Source organism: Haematobia irritans, chromosome 1, assembly GCF_050003625.1.
Source record: "Haematobia irritans isolate KBUSLIRL chromosome 1, ASM5000362v1, whole genome shotgun sequence".
NCBI lineage: Eukaryota > Metazoa > Arthropoda > Insecta > Diptera > Muscidae > Haematobia > Haematobia irritans.
In genome coordinates this window covers 190,084,089-190,099,883 of record NC_134397.1, presented here as the reverse complement: position 1 = coordinate 190,099,883, position 15,795 = coordinate 190,084,089, and positions in this window count along the sequence as shown.

Genomic DNA, 15,795 nt, shown 5'->3' with positions numbered 1-15,795 from the left:
GGATGTATGTCTCTATATAAAGGAAAATTGAAGACAACAAGTTTTTTCTATTTAAAATTGTTTTGTTTAAATTAATTTTACCTGTTAATCCAAATCCTATTAGCAAATATTCCTAATACATATTTCAATTTGTCCATTGTCCAACGCATATGGATCATACGTATAAATACCATAGACCCCATCAATATGGTACTTATATTCACAACAGCTTCGGAGGCATTTATATAATATTTGAACAAATAAGCCCATTCCGAAGATATCGAAAGACCGATACTTAGGATTATATACCAGTTAAAAATGGTATAGGTTTTAGCCATAAATCTATATAAAGCACACTCATTGTTGTCATCAGTTGGCCAAAAACCATATATTTTTGAAACCATAAAGAAAAATGATGAAAATTCAAAATTTTTGTCGTTTTTAGATTTTGGACGATATAGGATGGGAAAAGTCCAAGGCATTTTGTATGCTAGAACGTTATTTCAATAAATTCTTTTTTATGACTGAAGTGTTTTGTTATTTTAATAGCCCTAACTCATCTATCTCAGTGATAACAAAACAGAGTCGCCCACAAAATAAAGTTTTGATAGTTTATTATTAATTTATACATTTTATTTTATTGTGGTAAAAAGTTTACATATGTATTATTTTTTCTTAAATATTCATATTAAACGAAATGTCTGACATACACTGCCGTGGTTTTTTGAAATGTGCAGGGTGACTAATATGTTATGCAACAAAATAAAGTGATATATTTTTTAATACTTTTATAACTTGCACCATAGGAAAGGTATACTATCTTTGTCATTCCGTTTTTAACGCATCGAAATATTGGTTTGGGTTTTCATAGAGTATAAATATATATTTTGAGTCGTGGTGAAATTTTTAGGGAATGTCCATGCGACTGTTGAAATCACTCTAACTTCCTAACGAAACAAGCTACAGACGTGATACCAAGTAATTCGATTGCAAATGACAGTTATTACTAGATATTCTATGGTGGAGGGTATATAAGATATTGTGTGTCCAGCAAAAAAAAAAATAAAAACAAGTATAAACGGCCGTAAGTTCGGCCAGGCCGAATCTTATGTACCCTCCACCATGGATAGCGTAGAAACTTCTACGAAAGACTGTCATCCACAATCGAATTACTTGGGTTGTGGTATTTTAAATCGTTTTCTAAATTGTGAGTTAGTTCATAAGTGGTATATATTAGCCAAAAAATGTGTATGTGTAGGTAAGTCTACAAATAATTACGAATCGATATGGACTTTTGCACGGTACGTAGGGACCCAGAATTGAAATATGGGGGTCGCTTATATCGATTTATCTGAGGGCTATATATAACTATAGACCGATGTGGACCTAGTTGGGCATGGTTGTTAAAGGCACAATGTACCAAATTTCAACTGACTTGGATGAAATTTGCTCCTCCAAGATGCTCCAAAACCAAATCCCGGGATCGGTTTATATGGGGGCTATATATGATTATGGACTGATATGGACCACTTTTGGCATGGTTGCTAAATATCATATACTACCACCACATACCAAATTTCAATCAGATCGCATGAATTTTGCTTCTCCAAAAGCACCGGGGGTCAAATCTGGGGATCGGTTTATATGGGGGCTATATTTCGACCAATTTTTGCATGGGTGTTTGAGGCCATATATTAACACCACGTACCAAATATCAATTGATTCAGATGAATTTTGGTCTTCCAAGAGGCTCCGGAGGTCAAATCTGGTGATCGGTTTATATGGGGGCTATATGTGGACCAATTTTTGCGTGGTCATTAGAGACCATATACTAACGCCATGTACCAAATTTCAGCCGGATCGGATGAAATTTTCTTCTCTTAGAGGCTCCGCAAGCCAAATCTGGGGATCGGTTTATATGGAGGCTATATATAATTATAGACCGATGTGGACCAATTTTTGCATGGTTGTTGAAGACCATATACTAACACCATGTACCAAATTTCAGCCGGATCGGATGAAATTTGCTCCTCCAAGAGGCTCCGAAAACCAAATCGGGGGATCGGTTTATATGGGGGCTATATAAAATTATGGACCGATGTGTACCAATTTTTGCATGGTTATTAGAGATCATATACTAACACCATGTACCAAATTTTAGCCGGATCGGATGAAATTTGCTTCTCTTAGAGGGTCTGCAAGCTAAATTTGGGGGTCCGTTTATATGGGGGCTATATATAAAAGTGGACCGATATAGCCCATTTGCAATACTATCCGACTTACAGCAATAACAACTACGTGTGCCAAGTTTCAAGTCGATAGCTTGTTTAGTTCGGAAGTTAGCGTGATTTCAACAGACGGACGGACATGCTCAGATCGGCTCAGAATTTCACCACGACCCAGAATATATATACTTTATGGGGTCTTAGAGCAATATTTCAATGTGTTACAAACGGAATGACAAAGTTAATAAACACCCATCCTATGGTGGAGGGTATAAAAATTGAATTATAAAAACATCTTGTGTAGTTAAAATAAAGATCATCTTTAGTAGGATATTAGCCGAAGTGTTTTTAAAGTTATGCCTTTAGAACAACTTCCAAATTTGTTTGCTGGGTATATATTCATATTTAAAGAAATGCCCTACAAATACTTCCGTAACAATATATGGTGGCTTATATGTAATTCAACAAAGTAAAGTACTAAAGGGTGGTTAAATTGTAAGGGCCGATATTGAATGTGAACCACACCTAAACGCAAAGTTGTTTTCCGAATTTTATTTGACATTTCTCTATTTCAGACTTAATCAATTTGAACATTAGAGATAGACAATCCAACAACGTGTTAAATGGTTCCAAGAAATGGCAACAGCGGATGATCAATTTTCGAAGAAAATCATCTTCAGTGATGAGGCACATTTTCACCTCAGTGGATTCGTCAATAAACAGAATTGCCGTATCTGGGCGAATGAGAATCCAAGAGTGATTGTCGAAAAACCAATGCACCCACAAAGAGTGACTGTTTGGTGCGGTTTATGGGCTGGCGGCATCATCGGGCCGTATTTTTTCCAAAATGAGGCCGGCCAGGCAGTTACTGTGAATGGTGTGATATGATAACGAACTTTTTATGGCCCGAATTGGAAGATATGGATGTGGACGATATGTGGTTTCAGCAGGACGGTGCCACTTGCCACACAGCTAACGAAACAATGGCTCTTTTGCGCAACAAATTCAATGGCTGTGTTATCTCACGTAATGGCGATGTTAATTGGCCGCCAAGATCATGTGATATGACACCGTTGAACTTTTTTCTTTGGGGTTATTTGAAAGAAAAGGTGTAACAATTCAAGAGCTAAAGGATGAGATAATTCGGCACATTAACGGCATAGAACCTCCATTATGCCTCAGCGTCATCGAAAATTTGGACCATAGGTCGAAGGTGTGCCACCGAGGTCGCGGCGCCCATTTGGCCGATATTTGGTTCCATACATAATTGAGTAATACCAATATATCATAATAAAATAAAATTACAATAATTTCCTAAATAGTTTGTGTTTTATTCAAAATAAACATCGGCCCTTGAAATTTTAACCACCCTTTATATTTCCTCTCTTTATACCCTGAACCACTCTGTGAAACAGGGTATTATAAGAAAGTGCTTATCCTTGCAAGGTAGTATCATGGTTTCTTTGACAATATTGCTTAGGGGCAGCCCCTGTGTCGATCTACACATGTCTGTCTGTCGCAGTTTTAGTCCAATTGACTTCAAATGTAGCACAAATATGTACTCTGTGTCAGAATAGAAGCCTATTGATTTTGGAAGAAATCGGTTTTGATATAGACATACACTCAAATGAAAGTTAACTTGGATCCAAAGATTTTTATCTTTCTTTAAGGATTTTGATTTCTTATGATCCCCCCGTCATTTCACTAACTCTAAACTTAACTTATTTTTATTGCAAAACAAAAATATTTGTTTGTAGTTAAATTTTATTATTTTTGCGAAATTTTCCACAGGATAATGAAATTTTCCTTTTGTTAAGTATGTCTCAAACATTTTATGAACTAAACGTGGGTATAAATTCAATGACCGTACACATAAGTTCAATATGAACTAAAGCAAATGAAACTTTTCGTACGATATCCAAAAAATAGTAAGAATTGAACTACTATATGCACGCACAGAAAAAAAACATGTTTGGACATGGTTGCCGCATCAAATTAATGCTTATCTAGAGCATGTGTGATTTCTTTTCACGCGTCCTTTTTTCGACGACGAAAAAAGTTTTTTTTCATAACGATCAAAACATTTTAGATTGTGACCATGTTCTTTTAACTGGAAGAAAACCATTTTTGACGTATACCATAACATTTTAGATCGTGACCATTGTCTTTTGATTTAAACAATTTTTTTTTTATCAATATAATAACATTTTAGATGAGGACAATTTTATTTTTCTTAGAACCATGTTCACTGAGCAAACATGGTTGCAGGTGAAAATGTTACATGGTGGCCGCAAAAATAGCTCCTATCATATTATTTTGCTCTTCGAATTTGATTGTGACAATCATGTTTCTTCTCTGCGTGTGTTTAAAATGGCCACGATTTGGCACCAATGGTTTTCTTCTTTATTTTTAGTTCATTTTTGCTTCTATGAGGGGTGTAATTTCGTGAACTGCAGATTTTTGTAAATCTCATAAAAAATACAAAGTAAATACAAAGTGATTGTGACAATCATGTTTCTTCTCTGCGTGTGTTTAAAATGGCCACGATTTGGCACCAATGCGTTTCTTCTTTATTTTTAGTTCATTTTTGCTTCTATGAGAGGGTGTAATTTCGTGAACTGCAGATTTTTGTAAATCTCATAAAAAATACAAAGTAGTCCAGGATATAATACAGTAGGCTACACTCGCCCTTATACTTTCCTAACTTATTTTTAACTTTATTCTTCACAACCAAGAATATCGGAAATAACAGACATTGGATAACAATAACAATCAATGCAATACATCAAAAGGCTTTTGTAAGCATGTAAACTACAAAATGAACTGTCATGGAAAAAAAATTGTCAGCTGCTAGACGAGCGGTTAGAAAATGATAGCAATAGTTGCAATACATATCAATCATTTTGTAATTGAATATTTCATTTTACTCTAAATGTTTTCTAAGTTGTATCATTTTCGTTTATTTGCAGGTACATGTATGTGTATTATGACGTCATCGCAATGGTTAGCAAAACCACCTTGCATAAAAAGGATCATGGCTTTAATCCCAGGTTTGATTAAACACTAAAAAATTTTAGTGTCTACCGAGAAAAAAAAACATTTTTGCGACAAACATGTTCCATGCTCACCGTCCATAATAACATTTTGCTCTTGAAACTGTAACGAGCCATTCTCCGATCGATCATACGCTTTTTCTTACCTTTGCTACCTGTCATACCAGCCGTGCTCAGTTCAAAATGGGGGGTGTTCTTGCCTAAAAAGGTATATCCCGGTCCGGTTACAAAATATAAAAGATCTTACACTCAAAAAAAGTTCGATCCAAAGATTTTTGACCCTCCTTTAAGGATTTTGGTATTGATTCCGAGCCAAAGATGCGGCTTCTTTAAAATAAAGAAATTTTTTAGGGACCTCCCTGGCCTTAAATCTAGGATCGCTAAAATTAGAATTGGATACAGATCACATTCATCGAATTTTTATTCTCTGTTTGCGATATATTAATAAAGGTATTCATATACAAACAAATTCCAGTTTCAAAATCCAAATTATGCCAAGTACTTCAAAGTAAAAACTGTTTTCTTAATGCTAAAAAAACTTTAAACCAAAGATGCAAATCCTTAAAATAAGTCTTAGCCTATATTTGAAGTATTTTTATCTTAAATTTAAAAATTCAATATGTCAGTTGAGTTAAAGACGATTTCTTTAAATTAAAAATGTTTTTCTTTATTTTAAGGAATATTTGCCTTAATTCAAAGATCTACAACTTCAACAGAGGGACGCACAATTTCAAGATTTGTGCCCTAAATTTAATGAAAAAAATGTTTGAAGCAAAGATTATAAACTTTCTTTTAATTAAAATTTCATTATTTTAAAGAATTTTGTCCTTAGCATTGCGTAAAGTTCGAGTGCATAATCTTCCATATCAGTTCAATATTTTTTTCAGTGTAGGTAGCTTTTCAAACATAAATTAAAAGGACACGCACTGCTGAAACTAAAAAAAAAAACTAAAAAACTAAGGCGTCGCCGGGTAACTGCATTAATTTTAATTTTTTTAGGAAGATTTTCCTGCCACTGGTGACCACATTACACTTCTGGCAGCCCACAAAACATGTTTGGGGTCATCATATTCCTTCTCTGGCTGTCCTTTTGTACATTTGCATGGATGTGTGAGGTCATATATTAACATCACGTACCAAATTTCAACTGAATCAGGTGAATTTTGGTCTTCCAAGAGGCTCCGGAGGTCAAATCCGGTGACCGGTTTATATGGGGGCTATATATAATTATGGACCGATGTGGACCAATTTTTGCCTGGTCATTAGAGACTGGTGTTAGTATCCATGTACCAAATTTCAGCCGGATCAGATAAAATTTGCTCCTCTTAGAGGTTGCGGAGCCAAATCGGGGGATCGGTTTATATGGGGGCTATATATAATTATGGATCGATGTAGACCAATTTTTGCATGGTTTTTAGATACAATATACTAACACCATGTACCAAATTTCAGCAGGATCGGATGAAATTTGCTTATCTTAGAGGATCCGCAAGCCAAATTTGAGAGTCCGTTTATATGGCCCATTTGCAATACCATCCGACCTACATCAATAACAACTACTTGTACCAAGTTTCAAGTCGATAGCTTGTTTCGTTCGGAAGTTAGCGTGAAGGACGGACGGGCGGACGGCAATGCTCAGATCAACTCAGAATTTCACCACGACCCAGAATGGGGTCTTAGAGCAATATTTCGATGTGTTACAAACGGAATGACAAAGTTAATATATTCCCATCCTATGGTGGAGGGTATAACAAAAGGCTGATTTAATACGTATATAATTCAGTTTGAAAAAAAAAATTTTATTGAAATAAAATTTTGACAAAATTTTCTATAGCAATAAAATTTTGATAAAATTTTCTATAAAACTAAAATTTTGAAATGAATGAAATAGAATGTTCACAAAATTTTCTATAATAATAAAATTTTGACAAAAATTTTCTATATTTAGAAATAACATTTTGGTAGATTATTTTTGGCGATATGGACCAATTTGTGGCGATCGGCTATATATAACTACAGACCGATATGGACCAATTTTTGTATGGCTGTTAGCGATCATATACTGGCCCGATGTACCAAATTTCAACCGAATGGATGAATTTTGCTCCTGCAAGAGGTTCCGGAGATCAAATCTGGGGATCGATTTATATGAGGGATATATATAAATATGGACCGATATGGACCAATTTTTGCACGGTCGTTTGAGATCCTATACTACAAAATATCAACCGGATCGGATGAATTTTGCTCCTCCAAGAGGCTGCGGAGGTCAAATCTGGAGATCGGTTTATAGGGGGGCTATATATAATTATGGACCGATGTGGAGCAATGTTTGCATGGTTGTTAAAGACCATATACTAACACCATGTACCAAATATCAGCCGGATCGCATGAAATTTGCTTCTCTTAGAGGCTCCGCAAGCCAAATCTGTGGATCGGTTTATATGGGGGCTATATATAGTTATGGACCGATGTAGACCAATTTTTGCATTGTCAGTAGAGACCATATACTAACACCATGTACCAAATTTCAGTCGAATCGGATGAAATTTGCTTCTCGTAGAGGCTCCGAAAGCCAAATCGGGGGATCGGTTTATATGGGGGCTACATATAATTATGGACCGAAGTGGACCAATTTTTGCATGGTTGTTAGATACCATATACTAACACCACGTACCAATTTTCAGTCGAATCAGATGAAATTTGCTTCTCTTAGAGGCTCCGAAAGCAAAATCGGGGGATCGGTTTATATGGGGGCTATATATAATTATGGACCGATGTGGACCAATTTTTGCATGGTTGTTAGAGACCATATACTAACACTACGTACTAAATTTCAACCGGATCGGATGAAATTTGCTTCTCCAAAAGGCTCCGGAGTTCAAATCTGGGGATCGGTTTATATGGGGGCTATATACTCGCATAATTATGAACCGATATCGACGAATTTTTGCATGGTTGTTAGAGACCATATACTAACACCACGTACAAAATTTCAACAGGACGGACATGCTTAGATCGACTCAGAATTTCCCGACGACCCAGAGTATATATACTTTATGGGATCTTAGAGCAATAATTCTATGTGTTACAAACGGAATGACAAAGTTAATATATTTTTTTGTGTATGCCAAGATTCCTTTTAAATTCCATGTTTGCCATGATATGGATCAGTATACTTTTCAAATATTTTTTAGAAATTTCCATTATTTTATTTGCTCCTAGTGTGTTTTATACACAGGATCAAATAGTGTGTACGCGAGCTATCGCTGTGGTCGGAAAAAAGTTACGGTCACAGTTCGGTCCTCAAAATAATGCCAGATGTGCCTAACGTAGTGGATTACACTTTGGCAGTCCACTTTTCGACAAAAAAGTTTGAGACTTTAATCCCCAACAGTGAGGCGTGGTGCACACAGACCCCTGGGAATAAAGAATATATAGATTTCTACACTGATGGCTCCAAATTGGATGGACAATTGGGTTTCGGAGTATATTCTGGAACTTTGAATAGCGAAAAGATTACCTAATCACTGTAGTGTTTTTCATGCTGAAATATTAGCAATAAGAGAGGTGGCGAATTGGCTGAGAAGTAATGTTCCAAAAAACGTAGGCATTAATATACACTCAGACAGTCAACCTGCAATAAAATCCTTGGACTCTGTGTTCCTCAACTCGAAAACGGCCATCGACTGCCGTAAATCTCTCAATGAGATGGCTGAACAGTACAATATTCACCTAATATGGGTGCCTGGCCATAGGAACATACCGGGGAACTGCGAAGCGGATGAGTTGGCAAGGCTAGGGACTACCTTACATATTCCAGGGGAACTAGAATCTATTGGTATACCCCTGGCTACCTGCAAGCTCATGCTGCGTGAGAAGGCTGTTATGATGGCAAATGTTCGATGGGAGAATTGCAAGGGCTGTAACGACACCAAGCAAATATGGCCCCATTTATACTTAAACCGCACACTAGATATGCTAGTGTTCTCGAGACGTCAGATATCACTTTTGATATCTGCTATAACGTGTCGCTGCCTGATAGGCGATTTTGCAAAAACTATAGGCGCGAAGTATAATGACTATTGTATGAGCTGTCATGATGCCGAGGAAAAGGAATCAATTAAATACCTCTTGTGTGAGTGTCCTGCATTTTGTGTGAAAGCGTAAGCAAATTTTAGGGGCATATACCTTCAGATTACTGGCGGACCTGGAACGAAATAGATTGTTTGCTCTAATATCATACATAAAGAGGTTAAGAAAAATTGTCTTTTTTTTCTTAATTGGCATTTATTTTCCGCTGACCACAAAATAATATAGGGTTTCGCCCCTTTTATGCATATATTTTCTATGAAAACTGGTAATGGTGATTCTATCCGCTGCATTTACATACTGAATTTATGCAAATAGCTATAATCGAATTTCATTGTAGACATCAAAATGCTCGGTGCTAAGGAAACTGAGAAAAGGCTAGCCAATTTTAAAGTGAAGCGGTTTTGTTTTTCCTCTTCACGCGCTGACATTTCAGACAGCTATCACTATCGAAAAAGTAAAAACAATCATTCAGCAAGTATCGTTTTTATCACAGCTTCATTTTATTTTGTATCCTAGAGTGGATGGCGTGTTCAAGTGTACGGCGAAGTGAGTTTTAAAGGATAGGAGAGCAATTGAAAAGGGAATATTGAAATGCGTTTATATTTTCATTTCATTTCGTTCTTTCATCTAGAAATGTTAATAAATTCCAGTACACCAACGGTTAGAAGCTTCTGAATTTTCACTTATTAATGATATGTTTTATAATTACCCAGTAAAACAAGCGTCGCCAAAAAAGTAGTGAAAGTGTTCTTTTTGGATCCGGAAGTTGTGCAAAATTGGCGCAGAAGCGATGAATTCAACATGGGCTTGTCATAAGATGGATGTCCACCATCACTTCTTAAGGCGCGCCCCGAATTCAGTATTTTGGATGAAAATAAAAAGTGTTTGTGATATTTTGAGAAATAAATAATTTTTAATTTTTTTTTATTGTTTTTAATGCATTCTAACGCTTATCTGAAACGGTTGACCTCAAATATTTCCAAACTTCACAAATTTTCTAGAATGGATGTAGCATTTTTTTTCGAATAAAATTTAAAAAATGTGTAGCATTTTATTAATCCTTACTCTTTTTTAACCTATTTGAAACAAAAAAGTAAAATTTACCCTTTAAAAATATGAAAAAAGGCGAGTTATAAAAATTTGAATCAAAAGAACTTCCTGAATACTTAAAATAAATAACATCTTTGGGAGAACATATTTGGAAGTGCTTTAAGGTTGTTCCTTTAGAAGTACTTCCAAATATTTTGCTGGGTAATCATGGCTCAATACTCCGCTACTTTAGCTCGGAATAAATACCAAAATCATTAGTGGAAATACAAAATTTTTGGAACTGGACATGCTTTTTTTCCAGTATGCTTGGGCTCATGTAAAAATGGTGTTTGCATTGTCGAGCATCTTCAATTCGCGTTAAACATTGATTTTCTTCAATGAGCCGATACGCAGTGCTTCCAAATAGCTTTTTTGGAAATAATTCTGTAACATAATTAATAATTTTTTCTTTGTGAGAAAGCTGAGGTGTTTTCCTCTAAGTTTGGAAGTGGGTCCATAGTAGATTCACGGGCAATGATATTTTCTTTATCTTATCTTATAAACCCCTACAAAAAAGTTAGCGTGCGTGTGCAAATATCTTTTATAGTTCGCGAGATATGAGTCCCACAATTTTTTTTTTGCTAAATTTCAACAAAGTGGGGTCAGTATTTTCCACTTAGAAGGTCCTTTTTGACGTTCCATGTTTAAATTTCTTAACTAAATTACTTACAAAATTCTACGTATTTTACAAGAAAAAAGTATATACGGCCGTAAGTTCGGCCAGGCGGAATATTATATACCCTCCACCATGGATTGAGTAGAAACTTCTACTAAAGGCCGTCATCCACAATCGAATTACTTGGGTTGTGGTAATACTTGCCGATGACCTTGTCATCTTAAAGCTTCTTAACATCGTCCTCTAAATTGTAAGTTAGTCTATACGTGGTATATATTAGACAAAAAAAAAAAAAACAAGTGTATACGGCCGTAAGTTCGGCCGGGCCGAAGCTTATGTACCCTCCACCATGGATTGCGTAGAAACTTCTACTGAAGACTGTCATCCACAATCGGATTACTTGGGTTGCGGTAACACTTGCCGATGGCAAGGAATCTTAAAACTTCCTAACACCGTAATAAATACCACATAGTCCATACGTGGTATATATTAAACTAAAAAAAGGCCGATTAAATACGCATATAATTAAGATTGACAAAATTTTCTATAGAAATAAAATTTTGACAAAAGTTTCTATAGAAATAAAATTTTGACAAAATAAATTTTTGACAACATTTTCTGTAGAAGTAAAATTTTGACAAAATTCTCTATAGAAATAAAATTTTAACAAAATTTTCTATAGAAATAAAATTTTGACAAAATTTTCTATAGAAATAAAATTTTGACAAAATTTTGTATAGAAATAAAATTTAAGTAGATTATTTTTGGCTCGAGTGGCAACCATGATTATGAACCGATATGAACCAATTTTTGTGTGATTGGGACTATATATATCGGATCGGATGAAATATGCTTCTCTTAGAGGATCCGCAAACCAAATCTGGGGATCGGTTTATATGGGGGCTATATATAATTATGGACCGATATGGACCAATTTTTGCATGGTTGTTAGAGACCATATACTAACACCACGTGGCAAATTTCAACCGGATCGGATGAATTTTGCTCCTCCAAAAGTCTCCGGAGGTCAAATCTGGGGATCGGTTTATATGGGGGCTATATATGATTATGGACCGATATGGACCAATTTTTGCATGGTTGTTAGAGACCATATACGAACACCACGTACCAAATTTCAACCGGATCGGATGAATTTTGCTACTCTTAGAGGCCTCGCAAGCCAAATCGGGGGATCGGTTTATATGGGGGCTATATATAATTATGGACCGATATGGACCAATTTTTGCACGGTTGTTAGAGACTATATACTAACACCATGTACCAAATTTCAGCCGGATCGGATGAAATTTGCTTCTCTTAGAGGCCTCGTAAGCCAAATCGGGGGATCGGTTTATATGGGGGCTATATATAATTATTAACCGATGTGGACCAATTTTTGCATGGTTGTTAGAGACCATATACTAACACTATGTACCAAACTTCAGCCGGATCGGATGAAATTTGCTTCTCTTAGAGGCCTCGCAAGCCAAATCGGGGGATCGGTTTATATGGGGGCTATATATAATTATTGACCGATGTGGACCAATTTTTGCATAGTTGTTAGAGACCATATACTTACACCATGCACCAAATTTCAGCCGAATCGGATGAAATTTGCTTCTCTTAGAGGCTCCGCAAGCCAAATCTGGGGATCGGTTTATATGGGGGCTATATATAATTATTGACCGATGTGGACCAATTTTAGCATGGTTGTTAGAGACCATATACTAACACCGTGTACCAAATTTCAGCCGGATCGGATGAAATTTGCTTCTCTTAGAGGCCTCGCAAGCCAAATTTGGGGGTCCGTTTATATGGGGGCTATACGTAAAAGTGGACCGATATGGCCCATTTGCAATACCATCCGACCTACATCAATAACAACTACTTGTGCCAAGTTTCAAGTCGATAGCTTGTTTCGTTCGGAAGTTAGCGTGATTTCAACAGACGGACGGACGGACGGACGGACGGACGGACGGACATGCTCAGATCGACTTAGAATTTCACCACGACCCACAATATATATACTTTATGGGGTCTTAGAGCGATATTTCGATGTGTTACAAACGGAATGACAAAGTTAATATACCCCCCATCCTATGGTGGAGGGTATAAAAACAGATTAAATACGTATATAATTCAGTTCTTGGCCCGGTATATGGTATATAGGGAAGTGTATAAATAATTACTAACGGATATGAAATTTTGAGCGGTAGAGAGTCGAACTGAAAAATGGGGTCGCTTTATGAGGGGGATATATAAAATTACGAACCGATATGGACCAATTTCACCCAGATTGGATAAATTTTGCTCCAAGAGGGTCAAATGTGAGGATCGGTTTATATGGGGGCTATATATAATTGGACCGTTATGGATGAATTTTTGCATGGTTTTTAAAGACTAAATTACTACTCCAGGAGGCTCTGGTGGTCAAATATGGGGATCGGTTTATATGGGGACTATATATAATTATGGACCGATATGAATAAATTTGCACGGTTATTAAGGTCCATATACTAAAACCACATTCCAAATTTTATCCGAATCGGATGAGTTTTGTCCTCCAATAGGCTCCGGAGGTCAAATCTGGGGATCGTTTTATATGGGGGCTATATATAATTATGGACCGATGTGGACCAATTTTTGCATGGTTGTTAGAGACTATATACTAAATCTACGTACCAAATTTTAACCAAATCGGATGAGTTTTGCTCCTCCGACAGGCTCCGGAGTCAAATATGGGGATCGGTTTATATGGGGGCTATATATAATTATGGACCGATGTGGACCAATTTTTGCATGGTTGTTAGAGACTATATACTAACATCATGTACCAAATTTCAGCCGGATCGGATGAAATTTGCTTCTCTTAGAGGACCCTCAAGCCAAACTTGGGGGTCCGTTTATATGGGAGCTATAGGTAAAAGTGGACCGATATGGCCCATTTGCAATACCATCCGACCTACATCAATAGCAACTACTTGTGCCAAGTTTCAAGTCGATAGCTTGTTTCGTTCGGAAGTTAGCTTGATTTCAACGGACGGACGGACATGCTTAGATCGACTCAGAATTTCACCATGACCCAGAATATATATACTTTATGGGGTCTTAGAACAATATTTCGATGTGTTATAAACGGAATGACAATGTTAATATACCCCCCGTTTTATGGTGGAGAGTATAAAAATTATGTAGCTATGTGCTTTAGATTAAAAGTTGTAGACTCCACAATTTGGAATTAAAAAAATACAGAATTTTGACCAATTTTTTTCGAAAAAGGCACCTGCATTCTTTCTGCCGTAACATTTTTTTCTAGATTTCACCCACAATTTTTTGCTTGTTTCCTACAGAAAACCAAATAAATACGTTTTAACCTTTTTTCGTTTATTTTGGTCAAGTGGTATATGAGTTCTTCTCAACCCAAAATCGGCAATTTTTGAAAAAGAAAAAATTTTGTTTTAAAAAATTTTCATTTGGCAAAGCACCGATTGCTTTTTGAAACCGATCACTTTTCCGAAAAGCCTCATGTATCCATTAACTCACTGTAAAAGGCTTCAACATCCTACCGGTAATCAGCTGAGAAATATGCAAATGACAAAGAATACCGTATGTCCCCACTTTGGGGATTTTTTATACGAGTTTTGGGAATCGTGTATTCAGCGATATTTCTTGAAAAAAAATTTCCTAAAAAATTTGAAATCATATCATAATTATTTAAAAAATTATTAATGTTTCAATTCGTTGTTTTTTTTTTAATCCCAAAATATTTTATTTTTTAAACAAATTTGGTCCTTACCCCAAAAAGTTTAAATTTTCGTATTTTTTGATTTTTCCATTACATATGTTAAGAAGAAATCTTTCTCAAATACCTTTACAACCATATATTATATATACACGCAGAGAAAAAACATGATTGTCACAATCATATTCGAAGAGCAAAATAATATGATAAGAGCTATATTTGCGGCGATCATGTAACATTTTAACCTGCAACCATGTTGGATCAGTGAACATGGTTCTAAGAAAAATATAATTGTCCTCATCTAAAATGTTATTATATTGATAAAAAGAATTTTGTTTGAATGAAAAGACAATGGCAACCATGTCCAAACATGGTTTTTCTGTGCGTGTAGACTGTTGCTTAATAAAATGTGCCAAAAACTTTGCACTAAACTTCACTAACCCGTGAACCTACTAGGGACTCACAAACTTATAGGAAAATAACTCAGCTTTCTCACAAAGAAAAAATTATGTTGATATATTTCTGTGGTCACAACCCATAACAGCCTAAGTCTGTTTTTCAATATTTTCAGTACAGGAGTTTGAAAGTTTTGAATCTTCACAGAAAAATAACTTAAGCTATTAGGTTTTTTGGGATTAAATGCCTTCCTAGAAGAGATACAAACATGAACAATTTAGACCAAATAAATTTAGATACGCTGAATACGATGGTGCTAATAACTCAATTGTGTCCTAACTCGAGTTAGGCTGTTAAGGGTTGTCACCACAGATTTATCCGTTCCAAAGTTACAGAATTATTTCCAAAAAAAAAGCCAGAACGACTCAGAATTTCACCATGACCCAAAATATTTATACTTTGTGGGGTCTGAGACCTATATTTCGATGTGTTACATTGACAAAGTCAGCATACCACCTATCCTATGGTGGAGGGTATAAAAAATATGTTTGTCCATGTTTTAATAATTTTATTATTAAAATGAGCAAAGCTCATGTTCCT